This window comes from Echinops telfairi, unplaced genomic scaffold (genome assembly GCF_000313985.2).
Source record: "Echinops telfairi isolate 266 unplaced genomic scaffold, ASM31398v2 ScPeMD7_18;HRSCAF=68, whole genome shotgun sequence".
Classification (NCBI taxonomy): Eukaryota; Metazoa; Chordata; class Mammalia; order Afrosoricida; family Tenrecidae; genus Echinops; species Echinops telfairi.
In genome coordinates, this window is record NW_022103915.1 from 77,757,905 (window position 1) to 77,778,975 (window position 21,071).

At 40.7% G+C, this 21,071-nt stretch overlaps 1 pseudogene; it reads right to left on the bottom strand.

The window, feature by feature from the left end:
- Positions 1 to 4,637: 4,637 nt before the first annotated feature.
- Positions 4,638 to 5,220, bottom strand: LOC101648921 (annotated as a pseudogene).
- Between the last annotated feature and the right edge of the window lie 15,851 nt (positions 5,221 to 21,071).

Genomic DNA, 21,071 nt, shown 5'->3' on the forward strand with positions numbered 1-21,071 from the left:
CCCTCTTCTTCTGGACCACCATTCTGTGTTACCATCCCACATTTCATGGCCCGATTTCTTTCCCATTAATGCCCTTACTTTAATATCAGACACTTTTCTAAACTTACAATTCAGTTGACGCTGTAATTCATCTACTCATGTGATGAGACTCTGGATTTTGTTTTTGACATTGTCAGCTCCATTACTAGAGGAGAGAAGGTTCTCCCTTGTAGCACATGCAGAAGCTTTCAGGTCTGTTATTCAGCACTTGAGACGTGCTTCTGAGGTTCTGAGATGATCCCTTTCCTTAATCACATTTTCTATTGTAAGGAGGACCAGCCAACCAGCTCCCTTTACTTCTCATCCTGACAAACTGCTGGAAAATATCAACCACATAATGGATTAACACCACCCACTCTAGTAATGATGGCAGACTTATCCATGACTTTAGGCAGTGGTTCTCAACCTTCCGAGTGCCGTGACCCTTTAATACAGGTCCTCATGTTGTGGTGATGCCCCAACCATAAAATTATTTTTGTTGCTACTTCATAACTGCAATTTTGCTACTGTTATGAATCAGGCAATCTCTGTGAAGGGGTGATTCGACCCCCAAAGGGTTCTTGACCCACCTTTAGGGGTAGATGCAGCATTCTCAGTGCTGTTAGGCCGAATCAGGCTGGAGAATCAATTTGAGAAGCCCATATTTATGATCCTGTTTCTTAGAACCACTCCCGTAACCAAAACCTAACTATCACAATCCTAACTGTAACATCAACTCTAAAAAATTCAGTATTTTCAAGCACTTGCTAATCCCCTAAACAATTCTTCACATTTAAAAAAATATTCCATAGATCGAAGTCATCATGTTTCAAAGGTAATCCACAAATAAATAAACTCTCAAAAGTATTGAAATACAGTTAACATTTACAATATATCAGATTAAGCTAAATTTTAGCTGAACATTTGCGAGCTCATAAAATAAACATGCTAGAGTTCACTGGAATGTTATCTCAACTACTCCTAAGAATATCATTAGAAACACAATTTATTGCTTCTCTTCTCTTACTTTTTTCTTTCTTTCTGTTTTCAACACTTACCACTTGGAAGCTCTACACTGTGTTTGTGATGACAAATGGACACATTTTAGGCAGAATATAGATGATTTTATGTGGAAGAAGGTTATAATCTACTAGGAATAAACAGAGATTCAAATGATTAGAATGGCAGATAGCATTTTGTAGGTGCTACATGAGTTGAAGCCCTGGTGGCCTGGTGGTTATGCAATGGGCTGTTAATAGGTCAGCAGTTTGAAACTAGTCCGCCAGAGAAAGAGGAGGCATTCTGCTCCTGCAAAGACTTAGAGTTCTCAGAAACCTCTCATTATGGGTCAGAATGGACATACCGGCAATATTTTGAAGGTAGTATAAGCCTAATCCAATAGGAATTCGATCTGTGTTGTCTTAATGAATATTCTATATTTGATATGTAGGATCTAATATCCATCACAATGGCTACACAGAACTCACCTTTAACTCCTAATGAAAAGGTTTATTAAGGAAGTTGACACGGACAGAGCATAAGGCCAGTGAGAAATGCTCAGGATGGTTGTTGATCAGGACATGCTAGATCGCTTCTAGGCCTTTGGGCTAAGATCAAGTGCAGGACATGGTGGAAAGTTCTTTCAGGGGTGCTACTAAATGCCCCTAAAGGGCATATCACTCAGTTGTGAGCCTCAACTTGAAGTTGTTCAGCTCAAGCTCTGTGGGTCCGCAAGCCTAGCACCCTGAATTAAGTGACCAGAGGCAGTCCACTCTGCAAGCCAGCCTTGGCACAAGAGCTCTCAGTTTTCCTTGCTTCATCAGTCTATTCCGCGCTCTGGTTTCTGGTTCTGCGGCTGCACCCCTGACGCTGCAGCTGTCTTCTAGATCCAGGAGGTCCCTCTCCCCGGAGTCTTTGGTCCAGGGGCCACACTCCACTCCTGACTTGCTAGTAATGGGTCTCCCCGCTTGCCTTTAGGAGGACTCATTTTATGCATAGCAGGATGACATTCCAGAGAATCCTGTTCACAATTACTGGGGAATCCCATCAGTATCCTCTCCTGCTTTCTTATCAGAGCCAGGCAGGAGTAAGTCATTTGGTGGGAGTTAGGGACTTCGGCGGGAAGAGCACTGCCATACTCACAAATCTTGCCAAGAAGGTTCAGTTGCAGGGATACATTTTTTCTTCCTATTTAACTAGGGCTGCTGTATTAGTGAGCCCCGGTAACCTTTTATTGCAACGTGTTCCATATTCAATATGCTGAGAATGATGAGGTAAAGGAAATTACATTGTTTTAATTTAGTTTTCTTCTAAAGCCAATGCAGGGCATTTAATCTATCTTTAGCCATTCCTTTGGCCGTGTAAAAAATACCTTGTTCTTTAGTTTGCATTTCAATGCACTCAACCAACCTTCAAATAAATATCAGTTTTACATATGACCCTTCTTTCTTTAACGTTGCTGAAGGAACTATCATAGCCATGTACATGCCATTATAGATTTGTGATTTCCCTGCTCAGCAAGGCAACCAGTACATTAGGCAATGCTACTATTTAGTTGCAACTCTCAGTTTTACATTTCTTAATTAGTATTCTCGAACTCGTTATCCTACTAAGCTTTAGTGAATGGCATTATTGCCTATGTAGAAAATTGAGATCACCAGTAGCAAAACTTCTCATTTCCCAACCCATGTTCTGCACTTTTCAAGTGCAGTGTATGCATTGCCAATTAATACATAATACATGTGTTGTTGGGGGGGGGCAGTAAGACATTCACAAAAAATGCTTATATTCTTTGCACTAAATATGCTAATCTACAACTATATCAACATCCAGCTATAGTAATTTTTGTTTCTTTTTATTCTCCTACTTTCAGCTTCCCAATAATGATATCTGGTCCTCATGTTTCCTATCATGTATTCAGTTAGATAAGACAGTTTTGGTTGCAAGTATTAAAATACGTAACACAAGCCAATTTGTATGAGCCAAAGTATTTATATGACTTGCAATAATTTCTTTGAGAAGAATTCATACCAGACTCATCCCAAAGAGGTTGAGATCAAAGATGTCACAAATGTCCAACTTCTCCAAGATATTTATTCCACTCTACCCACCACCCTTTACTCCTCACCTTATTATATTCCCTCAAGTCCTTAGATTCTGAAATTTGCTAAAATGTCTCACAGAATTCACGGGATATTGAGGAAATAGCTCCTATAGTAGTGTGTGCTGTGAAGTCCCAAATAAGCAGATCAGACATTTGTGTGGAAGATCCTCCTCATCCACAAGACTGCAGGAACTGGGAGAACCAGGTCAGCTGATAACAGACAATTCAAGTCCCCAAACTGAAGTTCAGGTAGAGCCAAGCCCAATGCAGGGCCCAGAACCGGAGGCCAAACGTATCTGAAAGTCAAGCAGACCCTCTTGTTTCTACCAATACTCAGTCAGAAAACAAAGATCCCCAAAGGATTTGACAGGGGGTGTGGTTTTGTGTGTCTTTGAGCGGACCATACCCGCAAGGAAAGCAGAGATGGTGACTTCAGTCACACCCTCTAGTAAATGGGGAGCCTTAATCCCCTAACAGAGAACAACCTCCAAAATGGGATTATATCTGCAAGCATAGAGACGAGAATTTGTTATATAAACAAACGGGTATGGCGAACAGGATTATGTCTAGAAGGCTCATATTAAGTAATTGACACATCTCAACATGATGTCATCACTAGAAATCCAGAGACGACTTCGTTGTCAAGCGTGGTGTTATTCCGCCACTGAAGTCCTGATTTCTGTCTGTCCTGTAGTTTTCTTTTTCTCTGCGTTGTCAGCTTTATCCCAAAGCTCATTTCATATGGATTTAAGTTTGTTATCAAGTGCCTGTAGGAATAAAAGAATTTTAGTCCAGGGGAGGGAGTGGGGTAGGGATTGAAGAGCAAGCCTTTGAAAGCTGCCTAAGTAGATTCTCAGAAGAGTCCCTTCCTAGGACTTCCAATTTCACGTCTCCTCACACTTTATTGGATCAAATAGTTACTTCAGGCTGGAAATTGAATAAACTGATCAGTTGAGCTTGTGCATTATGCTCTCGATCCTTAGCCCAATGTGAGGATTCAGTTTCCACTAAGGCACAGGACCTCGTGGGGGTTATATGAAGAATGGAAGCTAATCCCAATGTCCACCACTCCGCAGTGAACGGATATAATGAATACCCTTTCCATCTCCGCAGCAAAGTTGCTGAAATCACAGCATGCCTTAGGTCATCGATGCTTATTGTCTCTGTTTCAAAAACAAGATTTTTAAGAAGAGTAGACCGTACTTCCATTCATTATTCACCCCACAGTCCTCTGGTTTTCCCTCTCTCACTTTTTATAAAATTCCTCTCCCTAGAGTTTCCTAGATGGCTCACATTCATTATTCAGCGCGTCCTCAAGCTTTTTAAACAGGGAGCCAGTTGACCATCCCTCAGACCGTTGGAGAGCCAGACTATAGTTTAAAAAAACTATGAACAAATTCCTGTGCACACGGCATATATATATATATATATATATATTTTAGGGGCAGGCTTGCTTTTATTGAGTGACTGATCAATAGAACTGCCAAGGCCACTGTACAGAGAAGAGAGGGGGAGTTTATTTCTTGGTCTCTTTCTCCTTGGACAGCGTCGTGATGAGCTCTTCTTTCTTGGCCTGGGTTCGCTCCTCTCGGCGCTTGCGTGCCTCCTTGGTCTTAGACCTGCGCGCCTCAGCCTGGTCAGCCAGGAGCTTCTTGCGAGCCTTGTCTGCCTTCAGCTTGTGGATGTCCCATGAGAATCCGCTGGTTCCTAAACCACGTTCCCCTTCCCCTTCAGGGACAAGCTGTGATACCTATGGCAGTCAATCTTCTTGGGCCCCCAGTATCCCCTGAGCAGCCGGCGCAGAATCCTCATCCTCCTCATCCACGTGACCTTCTCGGGCATTCGAGCATTGGCAGTACCCTTTCGCTCACCTATGCCCATATGCCTGCCCTTCGGGCGGGCCAGGGTGTGTTTGCAGCACCAGGCCGAGAATGGACGGTCACAGGCTTGCGGATGACAAGGCCATCTTTGCTCAGTTTCTGGATGGGCGGACGGAGGTTGGCATTGGCCATTTCATTGGTCTCCTTGGGGTCCAACCAGACTTTCTTCTCGCCGCAGCGGAGGATGCTGGAGGAGAGCCTCGTCTGAAGCCTGAGCATCCTCAGGGCTGTGGCCGCAGCACCGAAAGGCACACATATCTTATTTTGAAGTAAAAATTAAAAACGGGCAAAAACACCCGGCAGGCCGGATAAATGCCCTCGGCGGGCTGCATGTGGCCCGCGGGCCATAGTTTGAGGACCCCTGCCTTAATCAATACCCTGTCTGTGACATGTTGGCCACGCCCTCCTTCTTGAAACTACATTGTCTCTTTATTTGTCTTGACTCGCTTCCTGAATTTTTCCTGCAGACTTCTCTACGTAGTCTCTCACATAAATGGTGACATTCTTCAGGAATTTGGCTTTTGATACTCTCTTGTCTCCGGTGGAGTGGCTGGTGGGTTCAAATTGTTGAACGTTCAGTCCGTAGTTGAATTTTCGTTCACTGAACTTCTGGGACTTCTCCAGCTACCTCCAGCAGCCCTGGGAGCACAATGCTAAAGCCCTGACTAGTCATGAAAAGATGCGCAGTGTGAGCCCACCCGCAAGGTGAGGGCATCATGTTCCGCTCCCCTAAAGAATACAACCTACAAAACTCTACAGCGTAGTTACTATCTCTTGGGTGATAGTAAAAAGCCCTTTGGCAATTTCAGAAGTACTCCTTCCAAGAAAATTTAGCTAATAGTGTAACCTGAGTTATTTTCTCCTGTCTGGTTCCCTGACACCTTCAAAGGTGTTCACTCGTACCGCTGGTTTACTAACTGGTCTTCTTCACAAAACTGGGGTTTCCTTGAGAGTAAGAACTATTTCTCATTATTTTTATATCTTCAGTGGCAATTGCAGTGTCTCTCACATTGTAGAAACTTGATGAAAATTTTTTGTTGTTTTTTCAAAATGAATGAGGGAATAGATTCTAACCTCACATATTCTATTTCTTTATGATGTAAATTAATGCAAATCTTTAGTAAACTTTATAACAAACATTTCTGCAGGTATGTGCTTTGTAAATTTTATGCAAACATTTATGGCAATGTTTGCATACATATCTATCAAGATGACAGTAATGTGGAACAAAACACAAAAACGTAGAGCTATTGAGTCCATGATGACTAATATCAACCCTACAGGACAGGGAAGAACTGCTTCAGAGACTTCGCAGGAGTAAAAAAATCCCGTCTTGCTCCCTTGGAGCAGCTGGTGGTTTTGAACTGCTGACCTTGCAGTTAGCAGCACAAAGCATAACCCCTAGGCCACCAGGGTTCCATCAACATAGAACACATAACTATAAAACCTTAGTGTCAGAAATTAACATTGGTCATTGTTATGAATTGAATTGTGCTCTCCTTAAATATATGTCAATTTGCTTAGGCCAGCATTCTTAGTGGTTTGACAATTACGTAACCATACAATTTGCAAGTTATATAATGACTCCCCCTGCCCATGTGATCCAATGTGATAAAACAATAAGAGCATCAAGATTGGAAGGCAACCTTCTTAATTCTTTCTGTCACAGATCTAATCCAACGTGTGGTCCACACACCAGTTTGTTTTGTTTACAGGAGATATGGAGTGAAAAATGAGCAGAGAGGCCAGTTCGACTTACTAACACCAAGAACGAAGAGGCAGGATGGACCTAGGATCCCTGCGCTGACATCTAGACCCAGGGGAACATTGGTCCAAAGGCACATGGAGACCTTTATTGAACACAGACCACAGCTATTGAAAGGAAACAAGGACCTTTCCCTTAATGGTGAGCCAACAAAGAGAGAAATCTTTTCCCTAGAGCTGGCACCCAGAATTCAGACTTTGAACCTAAACAATCAGAGGTGGGGGGAAAGTTTGTTAAAGCCATCTACTTGTTTTTAAGCAGTCTGGATCACTAAGACAGTCATGTTTCGGGGTTGGTCCTATGATCTTACTGGGATTGCTCACCTATCTCAGAATTGACTGGCTTTTGGCTGATCTGAGTTATTCTGATTGTCAGTTCTCAGCTCGGGTACAGATGTTTCTGGTTTGTCTCCTGGACTAACCCAAGACTGATCTTCTCATGGAATTTGAAGAGAGGCGGCTTAGTGGGGTATGTGTTGTGCTGCTAACCTAGCAAGTTCAGCAATTTAAAGTGACTAGTCCCTTTGCAAGAGAAAGATGAGACGTCCTACTCTAGTAAAGAGTTACAGTCTTGGAAACCCACAGGGTAGTTCTACTCTGCCTGTAATGGGTAGGTTTATTGTGCCAATCTGGCCAATGAACGCATGTGGGATTAATTGAAGGGCGGAGAGATAAACGGCTGGGCGAGCTTCGACTTTCTTTTCTCTTGCTCCTTGATGATCGGACTAGTGTGTGGCTGCCTCGGTTTGTTCTGTGGTTCAATTTGCAAGCTACACTACCTGTGGGACACCTAACCCGTGGACCATGTCCCTGTAGTTTGAGGCTCCTTCAAGACCTGCTTTGCCACCCTACTGGAGTATATATACATCACTTGAGCTGAGGACTTTCGGACCCTGTCATCTGGATAACTGTTGGTGACCTGCCTTGCTGTTAGCTGCCCGTGGCCAGAGAGCCCGAATTGCTCTACAGAAGACTCAGCTGTCTGCTTCCTTGACTTGCACCCAGTGGCCCTCAAGACTTGAAGGACTTCCAGTGTATTAGCTGCCTCACGGAAGTGAATTGCACTGAGCCATTTGTACTGCTCTATAGATTAAATAACTGTTTATTTCTTATATCTATCTATATAAATATAATATATATATATATATATAAAACCATAAGTGTCCTGGTTTTGTTTCTCTAGAGAACCCTGTCTAAGATACTGCCTTATAGGGTTGCTATGAGTTGGAATTGACTGGATGACAGCTGATGCAAATTATGCACCCTTCCCTACCATTAAGTAACCCTGGTGGTACAGTAATTAAAGCACTTGGCTGCTCACCAAAGATTGGCCATTGAAACCCACAGGCTTTCCACACCCTCACTAAATGTGTACAGCCTTGGAAACCCTATGGGAAGCTCTACTCTGTCCTATCAAGTCACCGTGAGCTGGAAAGTAGTGGTTTTTTGCTTCCATACTCCAGAGAACCCACTGACAGCGTGGTCAACTGCTCAGCTGCTAACAGAAAGACTTATGGTTGGAATCTACCAGCCCCTCCATGTAAGAAAGACGTGGTAGTCTGTTTCTATAAGGCTTGACACCCTTGGAAACTCTATTAGAAATCTCTATGCTGTCCTATCAAGGTGTGTGTCCAAATCAATTAGGCAACAACGTGCTTTGGGGTTTACTAACAAAAGCCTGAAAGAGCCCAGTGTCATAGTAGGATACATATTAGGCTGCAAGCTCAGCAGTTTGAAACTGTCAGCAGCTTGACAGGAACAATATGAGGCTTTCTGCTATTGCCTTAGAAACCCAAATGGGCAGTTTATCCAGTCCTCTAGTGTGTGATAAGAGACCTTTCAATATCAAGGAAGAGGAATATCGGGAACAGCATGAATTACTCAGAAGGTGTCGTGGACAAGCATGACAAGCTCGATTTTTAAATATTGCTAGAATGTTGCTAGAAAACAGAGAAGGAATTCCACATAGAACATTTTTCCTTCTTTCTTAGTTTCATTAGTTTATCTCATAAATTGCTTAGTGTTCTTTATCTGGAAATTTGCAGACATCACTTCTAAATTGGTCTCGATGTGGTGATTGGTGCATTACAAGTGAATAACAACAGTAAATAATTCATAATCAAATCTCCCTTGAAGGAATAAGTAAACATATAAATAACTATAATAAATTAGAAGGGAACATGATGACTTTGATTTGATTGACAAAACTACCTGATGCTTTGTCTCCAGGGAGGCATCATCAGGCAGGGTGCAGATCCCACAGCAAATTAGAATTCTGGGCATGACTTTCCTCTGAAGCTCAATTAACTTTGAAATTTATAAATGCTTTAGAGAACCAGGCTTGAGTGGATGACAGGGAGCATTATTCATTTTAACCACAAAATAGAATATTTACAAACTATTGTTAAGACCAAGAGAAAGCAAAATGAAACCATGCTTTCAGATGGAAACTAATATAAGAGTATAAAAATTATCTCCAGTGTTCTGTTATTTTATTCTTTTCTCATCTCATGTTCTTGTATGTTTCTATAGCGAACTGGCTTCTAAGACTTGTGTACATATACTTTCTGGAGTCTTGCATTAGATGTTATTAGACTTAGATTTGCAAGCACATTGTTAATGTCTGTTGCCATTAAGTTGATTCCAACGCATAGTGAGTTGGACCCTATGTGTGTAGACTAGCGGTGTTCCAGCGCGTTTCACAGCTGTGACCTTTTAGAAGCAGATCACCAGGTCTTGCCTCCGTGACACCTATGGTTGGGTTTGAACTGCCAACCTTTTGGCTAATAATAGAATGCTTTATCATTGTACCACTCGGGGGCATCTTGTATAAGCATAACAACAACAACAACAACAGCAAAACTCACTGCCATCAAGTCATTTCCAGCTCCTCGTGACCCGAGAGGACAGGGTAAAACCACCCCCGTGGGTTTCTGAGTCTGTGCTCTATCTGGGAATAGAAAGCCTCATCTTTTTCTCTGAAAAAATAAACATAGGAGTATTTATTTTTGTCCAATAGAGAAATGCATATTTTATATCAAACAATATTTATATTAAAAAAAATAGCTACATGATGTTAGGTCACACTGAGCCTTTAATTTGCATCATCCCTTCTTACCAGCTCCATCAAAACTGTGACATAGCCTGACCTTCTCTTCTTTCCTCTCTTCTCCCCTAGGATATGAGCCTTTTTATAGCCGTGGTTGAGAACACATAGAATCCGATGTTTACTTTTTTGTCTGTTCCCTTGGCACCTGAAGATGGTGCCAAAACTGCTACATTAATTCAAATGGCACACCACTTTTAGAAATAGTAACTTTTATTTGTTTATTCGAAGAAGTTATTAATGAAGCAACAATGAAGTTCATTCAATTTTTGACAAGTGTTTCTCTTGGGGGGAAGGTGATAAAAAAATCTCCAAGGGCTGTTCATTTTTAGAAAATGTTTCTAAGGTTGCCCCACACTCCCGTTTCATCTGTCGAAGAATGCATTGCTTACAGAGTTCTTCCGGGAGTGCTCATTTCATCTATGAATAAAGATCTGCAACCTCACCTATGCAAGCAGGCCGTGCTATGGATTCAGAGATGGTGGAGAGATCTTTGATAACATCTGTTGTCTCTGGATTGGGGTCTCTGCTAAGGAGACCTAGTATTGGTGTGTTCACCCAGAGGTTGGTAGTAAGCTCATCAGATGTTCCCCGAGACAGACAAGTCTTTGAACCGTGATCTCGGGCCACTGTGATGGGAAGCAGCTTGCTAGCAGTGGGTTTGCCTTGGTTTTCCTAAGTGCCCCTTCTATTCTGTGAGTCTCAGTTTCCTTCTAACAAGAAAACAAAGCTCTCTTCACAAATCTTGTTTTGTTTTTGAGAAGTAAATGGAATAGATAGTACAAATAAAAAGAACTTAAAAACTTTTTTTTAACTTATTATAGCATGTTTCAATGGCAATGTTCAAAAATATATTAACATGGAGAAACTTCACATTAAGAACCTTCATCTATTGCATCTATCATCAGGATTTTTTTTCAGGATTCCTTGGGGACTTGGTTTCTTTGCTCCCCTTGCTGCCCTGTTGCCCTCCCTTCGCATTTCACCCTGCTGTGCATGGGGCAGACCGGGCACACTTTCCGCACAGTGTCTCCAGTGCTGTCCCCCGTAGCGCTATGTGTCAGTGAGGGAACATCGTGTCTCATGGTGGGGCCAGCCCTACAGTCCTCTCTGTGCACTGGCTGTTCCGAGTAGGGATGTCATCCCTGGTGCTTGATAGGCCATGATAGGACTCTCTCCCCCACTCCCCCTCTCTCTCTTAGACTTCTGACGTGGGGGACAAGACTTGGCACCTTATCAGACTTGATTGAAAACATACATGAGGGTCAGCAGACAGACCTGGAACTATCTATTGTTTTGTTTTGTAATTTTGTTTTTTGTTTGTATGTTTTTGTTTTTCTTTCACCCTGTGTCTATCTATATAAGATAGGCAAGACAAACAATCCCAAGGAGAAAACAATGGGACCGGCGGTTTCAGGGGGACATGGGAGAGGGGGGGTGGGGGAGGGGAGTGGGAATCCAACCAACTCAGCAATAAGGGAAGAACAAGAGATCTACAATTGATGAGGAGGAGGGTATATAATTTCTGGTGGGTTTAACCAAGTGCAGTGTATCTGAGAGGAATTACTGAGAGCCAAAGGGAGAGTGGGCATGATAGTGGGACAGGAGGAAGGTGAAAGGAAATAGAAGAAAGAAGTAAGAGGCAAAAGTTATTTATAGAGGTATAGCTGTAGCTATGTATATATGTAAATATATTAATTTATGAAGAAATGGATAGAGGCCAATGTGCATATATTTATATGCTAAATATTAAGATAGTAGTTGGACTTTGGACCACTACTCAAGGTCTCCTAAGCACAAGAACACTTTGTTCTAATGAACTGTCACTCTTTGATACTAACCTTCCTGACTTGATTACTGAAGACACATGGGTGCATAAGCAAATGTGGTGAAGAAAGCAGATGGTCCCCAGCTATCAAAAGATGTAGGATCTGGGATCTAAAAGGTTTGAAGTTAAACAAGCGACCATCTAGCAGTGAAACAAATAAGCCTACATGGAGAAGCACACCAGCCTGTGTGATCATGAGGTGTCCACGGGAGCAGGTACCAGGTATCAAAAGATCCAAAACAAACAATTATATCAATGTGAAAGAGGGGGGCTTGGAGTGGAGACCCAAATCCCATCTGTAGATGATTGGACATCCCCTCACAGAGGGGTTACAGGGAAGGGATGATTCAACCAGAGTGCAGTGTAGCACCAATGAAACACCCATCAGTCCTCTTGTTCCTGAATGTTTCCTGCCCCTCTACCCCCACTCCACTACCATGACTCAGTTATACCTTTCAAATATCACTAGACCAAGAACACACATTGGTACAGTTAAGAGCTCTCAACATGGAATTCAGAACAGATAAATCTCCGGTCCTGGGAGTAGTGATATCATGAGGGATGGTAGGGGTGAGGGGGAGGAAGGGGGAACCCATCATAAGGTTGGATATATAGCCCCCGGGGCACGGATAACAGAAAGGTGGGTAAAGAGAGACAACAGACAGTGTAAAACATGAAATAATAATAATATATAATTGATCAAGGATTCAATATGGTGGGAGGGTCAGGGAGTAAGGGGAAGAAAACAGGAACTGATTCCAAGGGCTCAAGTAAACAGAAATTGTTTTGGAAATGTTGACGGCAACATATGTACAAGCGAGCTTAATACTATTGAATGACGGACTGTTAAAAGATCTGCAAGAGACCCCCAATAAAATAATTTATTAAGAGAATGAACATTCTACGCATCCCCAACTTCAGTGGCCATTATTTGACATTTATATCCTGCTTGTTTCTTTTTCCACACTCGCTTTTAAACAAATCTTCAATATTGTATTTCTTCCATGTAGTGTTATCACACTAACATTTATCTCCCGAAACTAAAGTTTCATTAAACAAAAATTGCAATACCACTATCACAATGAATAATATTTTAAAATCTCCTGTTTGAAAAAAATTGAAGCACTTTGTTTAAACCAGGATATAAATAAAGTTTGTGTTATTTAAAATATATATATTCGCAGGTTTTTTCTTTTCTTTTTTTAGCCCATGGATTTTATTGGTTGAAGAATGAGATATTTGTCTTGTAACCTTACTTCCTTATGGTAATGAAATGTTTTGATATCTTCTGTATGCCTTATAAATTATAGCTATGTTTAGAAGAATAATATGATTTATATTTTACTTTTTCATCTTCCAAAATTATATTCTTAATATTATATTTCAAACAATGTTTGTTATCTACATACCATTATTCCCTAGAGCTTTAATTAAGTCTTTCCAAGCAGCACAAAACAATAGGACATACTAAATAATAGTTATCACAATGCACTGAAATTTGCCTTCCCTTATGTTTAATTTATAATCCAAAATAAATTACTTACGTTGAACTTATTGAGTCCTCCTTTCCACCTAGTGGAGTAAGAAGTATTTTGAGGTCTAGGAACTGTAGCTCAGTAGGTTTTGATCCATAATGACCTTATCAGATAGAGTAGAACTGTACAACTGTACAGATGACCTCAACTTGGAATCATTGACTTAATTTAACCCAATCACCGACATCATCATATTTGCCACACAATATTTGCACCAAGGCTCTCCAGGTCACTATGACCAAAAAACCAAACTCACCGCCATTACATCAAATCTGACTCATAGGGACCCTGTAGGTAGAGGGTCGAAGGTCCCTGGTGGGTTTCCACGACTGCAACTATTTATGGAAGCTGATGGAGCAGCTAGTAGATTTGAACTACTGTCCTGGTGTTAGCAGTTCAACTTGCAACCCAGCACACCACCAGAGCTTTCTTTCTACTGTTTTCTTTATGTCTTTTTGTTTTTTTTAAATTAACCATTTGATTGATTTAATAATGAATTGCATTATGCAAGTTATAAAGCATGATATTATGCCAACAGGGTGACTCTATCACTTTATGTAACATCTAAAACATTATGAATATGATTTATCTGTTTCCAGACTCTCCTACCTCTAGGCTTCCTCCCTCCTGAAACATAAATGCATTCTCTTAATTTTATAAAAATTAGTTTTATTCAACATGTATAAACTCATTAGCATTATTTTTCAGTCAAGTTGTTTTTGAGCTTCATTAAATTATTACACTGATAGTTATCTGGAACTAGATATGTCATTCAAATTTGTTTCCAATTTTACCTGTATAACGTTGAGTTTCTACCATTCATCTCTCAATTTCTCATACTATATTGGCTTTTGTGTTGCTGCTGTACTGGAAGTGATGTCACTGGTAATTCAAACATCAGCAGAGTCACCCCTGGTGAACGGTGGAGTTTTCAGACTGAGAACAGACTCAGAGGAAGGGATAGATGATCTACTTTTGAGGAATTGATTAACTACTGACAAATGGTATGAGTGGCAGCACAGAAGTGTGGGCTCTCCGGGCTAGGAAAGGAGCCCCGCAGTTGGAAGGTGTGAGAAATACCGCTGGGGAAGAGCTGCCTTCTCTGAGTGGAGCGAATCTTCAGGACTCGGATGGAGCAAAGTTTGGGGGCGTTATTAAAACATGAAAAATAGATGCAAACATCTGCACTAGCAAATCTGCTGCCCTATTCAAGACCCATTTAACGTGTTTAGGGCAAGAATGTCACTTCCTTTTTAATCATGTGCAGCATAGTTTCTTTTAGAAAGATTAATAAACACTAGATCCAGTGAAGAAGGACTGGGCTGTTCACTTTGGAGGAATTAGCTATGGAAAACCTGATGGATAGGAATGAAACGTTGTCAGGTATTGAATATGAACAGAAACAAATCATTGTCAGATATATATTTTTTACTGTACATATTAGGGGGTATCTCAGGAGTGTAATGTTGTTGGGGGTCACCCTCTTGAAGTTGTGGTATTTTTTCCTCATTTTTTGGTGTATGAAAACCAGGGTCAACGAACCTGTAGAGTGAGCAAGAGGTATAGGTGTTTGATGGGGTGGGGTGGGGGGGAACCACAGAGGTGGGGGCGGGGTGAAGTGGTGGCAACATCAAGGGGGTCTATATAGAAAAAGAATATTTGGAAACTGATTGTGGTAGCATATGTACAATTCTGCTGGATGTGATTGAACTATAGAATGATTTAATATATGTGTTAATCCCAATAATAATAAAAAGATAGTTACAGCCTTGGAAACCTATAGGGTCAGTTCACCTCTGCCCTATAGGGTTACTGTGAGTCAGAATCAACCAGATAGCCATGAATTTGAGTTTTGTTTTGAGATGCCCATTTTCTAAGTTCTGCTCTAGCATGGTTAAAGATGGGCTGGTCAAGCCAACCAGTCATCCCATAGAGAAAAAGACATTCTGCTCCCATAAATACTGCACCTCAGGAAGCCCTTTGGGGGCTATTCTAATCCATTTTATGGGGTTCTGTAAGTTCAAATAGACTCCAAGGCACACAAGTACAATAATGGCAACAACATCTTTAGTTGATAACCTCAAAAAGATGACATACTTATATGTGATGGCAACTGTTTCAGACACTAGCTTTTCATAGCCAATTCTGCTCTCTTCTTGGAAGTCACATATAGACCGTCCTTCACATTAAGAATGAAGAGGTACCTGCTGACCATTTGTAGACCTCCAAGGAGAACAACATTAAATGGCCCTTAAAAAAGAAATTTCCATGTCAATGCACACCCCTGGTTCTTATTATCTTTAACATAGAGACTCCATGTTTGATATCATATATATGAGTTAACTCTGCCAGTGCCCTGTTCAATGTTTCTATAAATATAAGCTCCATGATCATTATGCTCTTTTGAGAACTGTGTATATGGGAGCATGCTGGCAGCAGTAACTTAAAGAGACCGGCTACACACTTTCTGTGGGCAGTGAACTTATGTTAATTGAGGGAGAAACACTGCAGAAAAAGAGGGTGAGTGTTGTTATGGACACGAAGAGTTCAATGAATTTGACTAAATGGCAAAGAAGAAAATTGTGAATTCATGTCGGTTTGCTTTATATATTCTCAACAACAGTAACTAGTATTTTTAAATTGTATATAAAGTATGTGGAAGAATCCTGGTAGTGCAGGGGTTAAACAATGGGATGCTACCTGAAATATTGGTGGCTCAAACGCACCAGCCAGTCCACAGAAGAAAGATAGATCAGTCTGTTTGTGCAAAGACTACAGCTTTGCAAGCCTAATCAGATAGGTCTACTTCAACCTCGAGGGTCAGTATACGTAGGAATTGACTTCATCGCAGTGGGTTTCAGGTTCTTCAAACATATGGTAGAATTATTTATTTTGACTAGTAAACTCATTGGTTGGCATAGATTTAATACTGTGCCTATTTAACAATGTGTATTAGATTTTGCAGCTAATTCTTTGTCTTGTAAAAGAAAACCTGATCAAGCAAGATGCACTGGACATGCAGTAACTTTACCCAATCATGTTTACAATCGCAAAAGCCCAATTAGCAAGTGGTTTCGCAGGACTGCAGACATGTGCACATGGAGAGCACTGTGCTCTCTTCCGGCTTGCAAATGCTTGAAAGAAAATGGCAGAAGGAAAGGAATAAAAATGAAAAAAAACCTAATTTGCAATTGTAGGAAAATTGAAGTAGAAAAGAGTTCTCTGGAGACTTCATTATAAATGGTTAGCACGATTATGCTAAATTGAATCGATATATTTACATTGTTTTATTCAAGGTTTATCATGTTCTATTATGAGACAATGAAATGCAATTAATAAGTAGTCAGTTCATTTTTCTTGTTTTATTTGAAAATGCTTCGGCATATTTTACCATATCATTTTTAGAGTAGCAAATAACTCTAATGTATAACATTAATAAACGGTGATAGACTTTACTATAAATATTGCATCTGTTGCCAAGAAAAGTTACAGGCAAAAACAGAGCATTGCAAACAGCAGTTCAGTGATTCTTTTGGTAGTAGAGACATAGGCCTTCTGTATCATTTTAAATATCTTTGCACTACTTGACCCAATGCCCTTGGAGAATTTTTTTTTATACATCAACAGTTTGCTGGGTTTAAGGGATTAACACCATATATGTGATGTTGTGAGAGACCAGAAAACTAATTGAGCAGTCCCCCCACCGCTTGTGTTTCATTTGAGAGGGGAGAGTTGAGGACTGAGGAGAAGCTGTGACAAACTTTTGATGTGTGCATCTCAGCCAGATATTGTCATAAAAATTAACTTGAAAAGATTTCAAAGCAGTGGAATGAAATATTTGGATATAGGACCAAATAAAGATCATCAATCAAACAGTTTCTATGGATGTGTTACTCTGGGTTGACTGGAGAAACGAATTCATAGACCCTTATATGTGTATAAGAAAAAGCTTTATATAAAGAGTAATTGTACAATAAGAAATCATCCCAGCTCAGTCCAGATCAAGTCCTTAAGTCCGAGATTAGCCCATATCCCTGATACCAATCTATAAAGTCCTCTTCAAACTCACAAAACACTTGCAATGACACCGAATGCAGGAAGATCGCAGACCAATGGGTGGAAGTCTTGTGGATCCAGTGGCATAGTAAGCATCTCAGCACTGTCAGGGGTCTCCATGTGACTCCTCCAGCTCAGGGCACTAGCATAGCTTCATGTGTCTCGTCAGCTGCAATATCTCCCAGGGAGTCAGCATGTGTCCCGCCTCCAACAAACTGTTTAATCTCCTTCGCACCACCAAATGAGGTCATCAAACTGTGACCTGATGGACAGGCTGAACTCCACCCCTTCATCTGTAAGACTTTCAAATTGACAACAGATTATGTAACTAATGAACTAAATTAGTTTTCATTTTTTATTGTAAATAATATTATTTGAAAATAAAATATTTAATATATAACATGTATACAAAGCTTAATTCGATTGTTTTCTGGTACCGTTGGATAGATCAAAACCGCTTTTGTTACATTTTGTTATGACTACTCTAGAATTAAAAATATCTGGGTGGAACAAACAGATAAGTACTCAGCCACTAACCAGAAGGTTGGCTGTTTATATTCACCCAACTGCGTTTTTGAAAGAGCCCTGGTGGCATAGTGCTCATGAGTTGGGTTGCTAACCACAGGATCAACAGTTGGAATCCACAGTCCATCTGAGGGAAGAGAAGGGGGCTTTTTACTCTCATAAAGAATTACAATCTTCGAAACCCACAGGAGCAGCTCTACCCTGTTCTATAAGGTCACTATAAGTCAGCATCGGCTTGATGGCAGTGAGTGGGTTTTTTGTTTGTTTGCAACTTAGAAGAAACCTTGCTGGTAGTGTAGGGATTAGACACTGGACTGCTAACCATAATGCCAGCAAATCACTGAGGGGCCACTCGGGAGAGAAGATACGTCCCTGGGGCAATATAGCACCAGTGAAACACACAACACTTCTCTAGGTCCTTAATCCTTCTTCTGCCCACTATTATGGTCTCAGTCCTACCTCATAAATCCAGCTAGCCTGGTATACATACATGGGTATAAACTGGAGCTTTCAACTTATGGAATTGAGGATAGAAGAACCCCTCAGAAACAGTAACGGGAGTAACGACTTCAAGAGGGAAGGGGGCAATGGGGGCGCAGGGGAAACAGATAGCAATGATGGTAGAACAACTGCCCTTGAGGAGGACAAATGCCAGGATTGTAGGTGAAGGGATAGAAGCGGTGGTATAAGATATGTATATGTAACAATGCATAATGTATTAAGGGTGCACAAGGGTGGAAGGGTGGGGAGGGAGGGAAAAAAGAGGAACTGATATCAAGGGGCTCAGAAGAAAGATAATGTTTTTACACTGTTGATGGCAATATTTGTACATATCTGCTTCATATAATGGATTTATGGACTGTTATAATAGATGTAAGAACCTTCAAAAATTATTTATTAATTACAAACAGAAAAATCTCTGACTGATCCACAGGAGAAAGTCAGGGCTTTCTCTCAGAAACTCACAAGGGCAGTTCTATACTGTTCCAGAGGGTTGTCAGGGGTCAGCATTGATTTGATGTGAGATATGTTAGTCTGCATTATGAGCTATAATACGAAAGTGTTTATTGCCAGGGGGAAGCAGGGGTTGGCTGACTAATTTTTTTTTTCTGAAAAATGGGCACTAGACTATGTTAATTCAAAGAATGCACCAGTTGCTGAAAATCACAGAAGATCCCACAGAGGCAGAGTTCCAGATAAACTATCATTATCTTACTTCTGATACCATCTTTCATGTAAATATTGATGAGGAATATGGGAAAAGATTGCGTTTTCCCATCTCTATTAGTGGAGACAAAATAATCTAGATTTTCTTTAATATAGAAAAATTAAAATCTGAATACCATTTCGCTGATTTAGGAAATACTTAGATTGTCTTTTAAATACATATTCTTTTATTGGTGGCTAGCAAACTAGTGAACGCATAAGGGATTTCAAGGTAAGAAAAAAGAGAGAATATGTGGAGTAGAATGATTGTAAAGAGGTGAGATAATTGAGGCCTCAAAGCTTCCTGTCTTCACAGAATAAAATAAGTTACAAAACTATGTGGCGGGAGCCCTGGTGGTGGAGTGGATTGCAGTTCAAAACCACCAGCTGCCTCTTAAGAGAAAAAGGAGGCTTTCAAATCCCAAAAGAGTTACATGCCTGGAAAGCCACAGGAACAGTTCTACTCTGTCCTATAGGGTGGCTATGCATCAGAATTGAATGAATTTTTTCTTCCTATGTGAAATGAATAGTTTTTAGAAGTCCCCCCCCACCCCAGCCACCCCATCTTGGTTTCTAATACATATTTTTCTTATTGCCCTGTCTATTTCATAGCCTCAAATTTCCATTAGGTAATCATTTCTTTAGATCAGTGTTCCTCAAACTTTTTAAACAGGGGGCCAGTTCACTGTCCCTCAGACCTGTTGAAGGGCTGGACTATAGTTAAAAAAACAACAACTATGAACAAATTCCTGTGCACACTGCACATTTCTTATTTTGAAGTAAAAAGACAAATGGGGCAAAAACACCCGGCAGGCTAGATAAATGTCTTCCAGTGGGCCACATGTGGCCCGCGGGCCGTAGTTTGAGGATGCCTGCTGTAGACTAAGACTTTCCTTCCTTTGTTAAAAATACAAATACTCTCTGGAAAATAACGTGTTAGCTAGGAGTCAATTTAGGTTTTCCAATATGAAGAGATCAGTTTACTGTCAGGCATCATCAATTTGACTGAAATGTTGATGGGGGGGGGGGGTGGCAGTCTGAGCATGGAGTTCTCTCTGAAAGAAAGAGAACCACAAGGAGCAGAGAGAAACCTGAACATGGAAGGTACCCAAACAATAAGTTCCAAGAGATACGTGCCACAACGAACAGCTCCATAGCATTCAACCTCTTGATGCCTTTAATGACCTCAAAGAAAAACCAAATCAAACTCCTCATTGGTGTCAAAGAACATGAACTCAAATAGCCTGTATAGGACAGGGAAGGACTGTCCCCCAGGGTTGCCAAGGGTACCTTTCCAAAATCAGAGAGCCACATATGTTTGTGTGGAATGGCTGGAGAATTCCATCTGCTAACCTTCCAGTGACCAGTCCAGCACTGAAGGACTGCACCACTAAGGCTCCTTTCACTTGTTCAAAAAGGAAGCAAGAACGATACAGGAAAGAAAATGTTTCCGCTTGAAATCGTTTCTTTCATCTATCATCTTAAATGGCCCTTCCTTTTAGTGGCAAACATGCACTGAGTGGTCCGTGCGTGCTGTCTTAACTTTATTGATTTCCATCCCTTTATAGCACTTTTAATTTTCTTTAAGTCCCTGTCACAATCCTGAAGCATCTACAAGTATGCTGACAGCTTTTTATTGCCCAAATAAGATTTGTTCTTTTCTGACTTCATTCATTTATTTTTGTTTCATTGTAAATGTTCAAGCATATTTTGGGACCTCATGTTCAGGGGGTTGAGCATACTCCTTAGCTTGTGTAGCATCTTCATCATGACTGATATACGCAATGCACGTCTTTTATTATATGAATTATTTAATCTATTTTATGTCCATATTTCACTCCTTTTACCTTTCTCATTTATATCAGCAATCATTTCTATATGTTTAATATGTATCTATTTTTGTATTCATTCTAAGTGTGTATATTGCTCATGTGTGTACATTTAAATGAACTAAGTTGCATCGTGCTTACCCACCACTGTTTTCTACTGTTTTGATGCTCCACTTCTATTGTTTTATATACATTAGTCTGCTGATTCCTACCCCTATTAA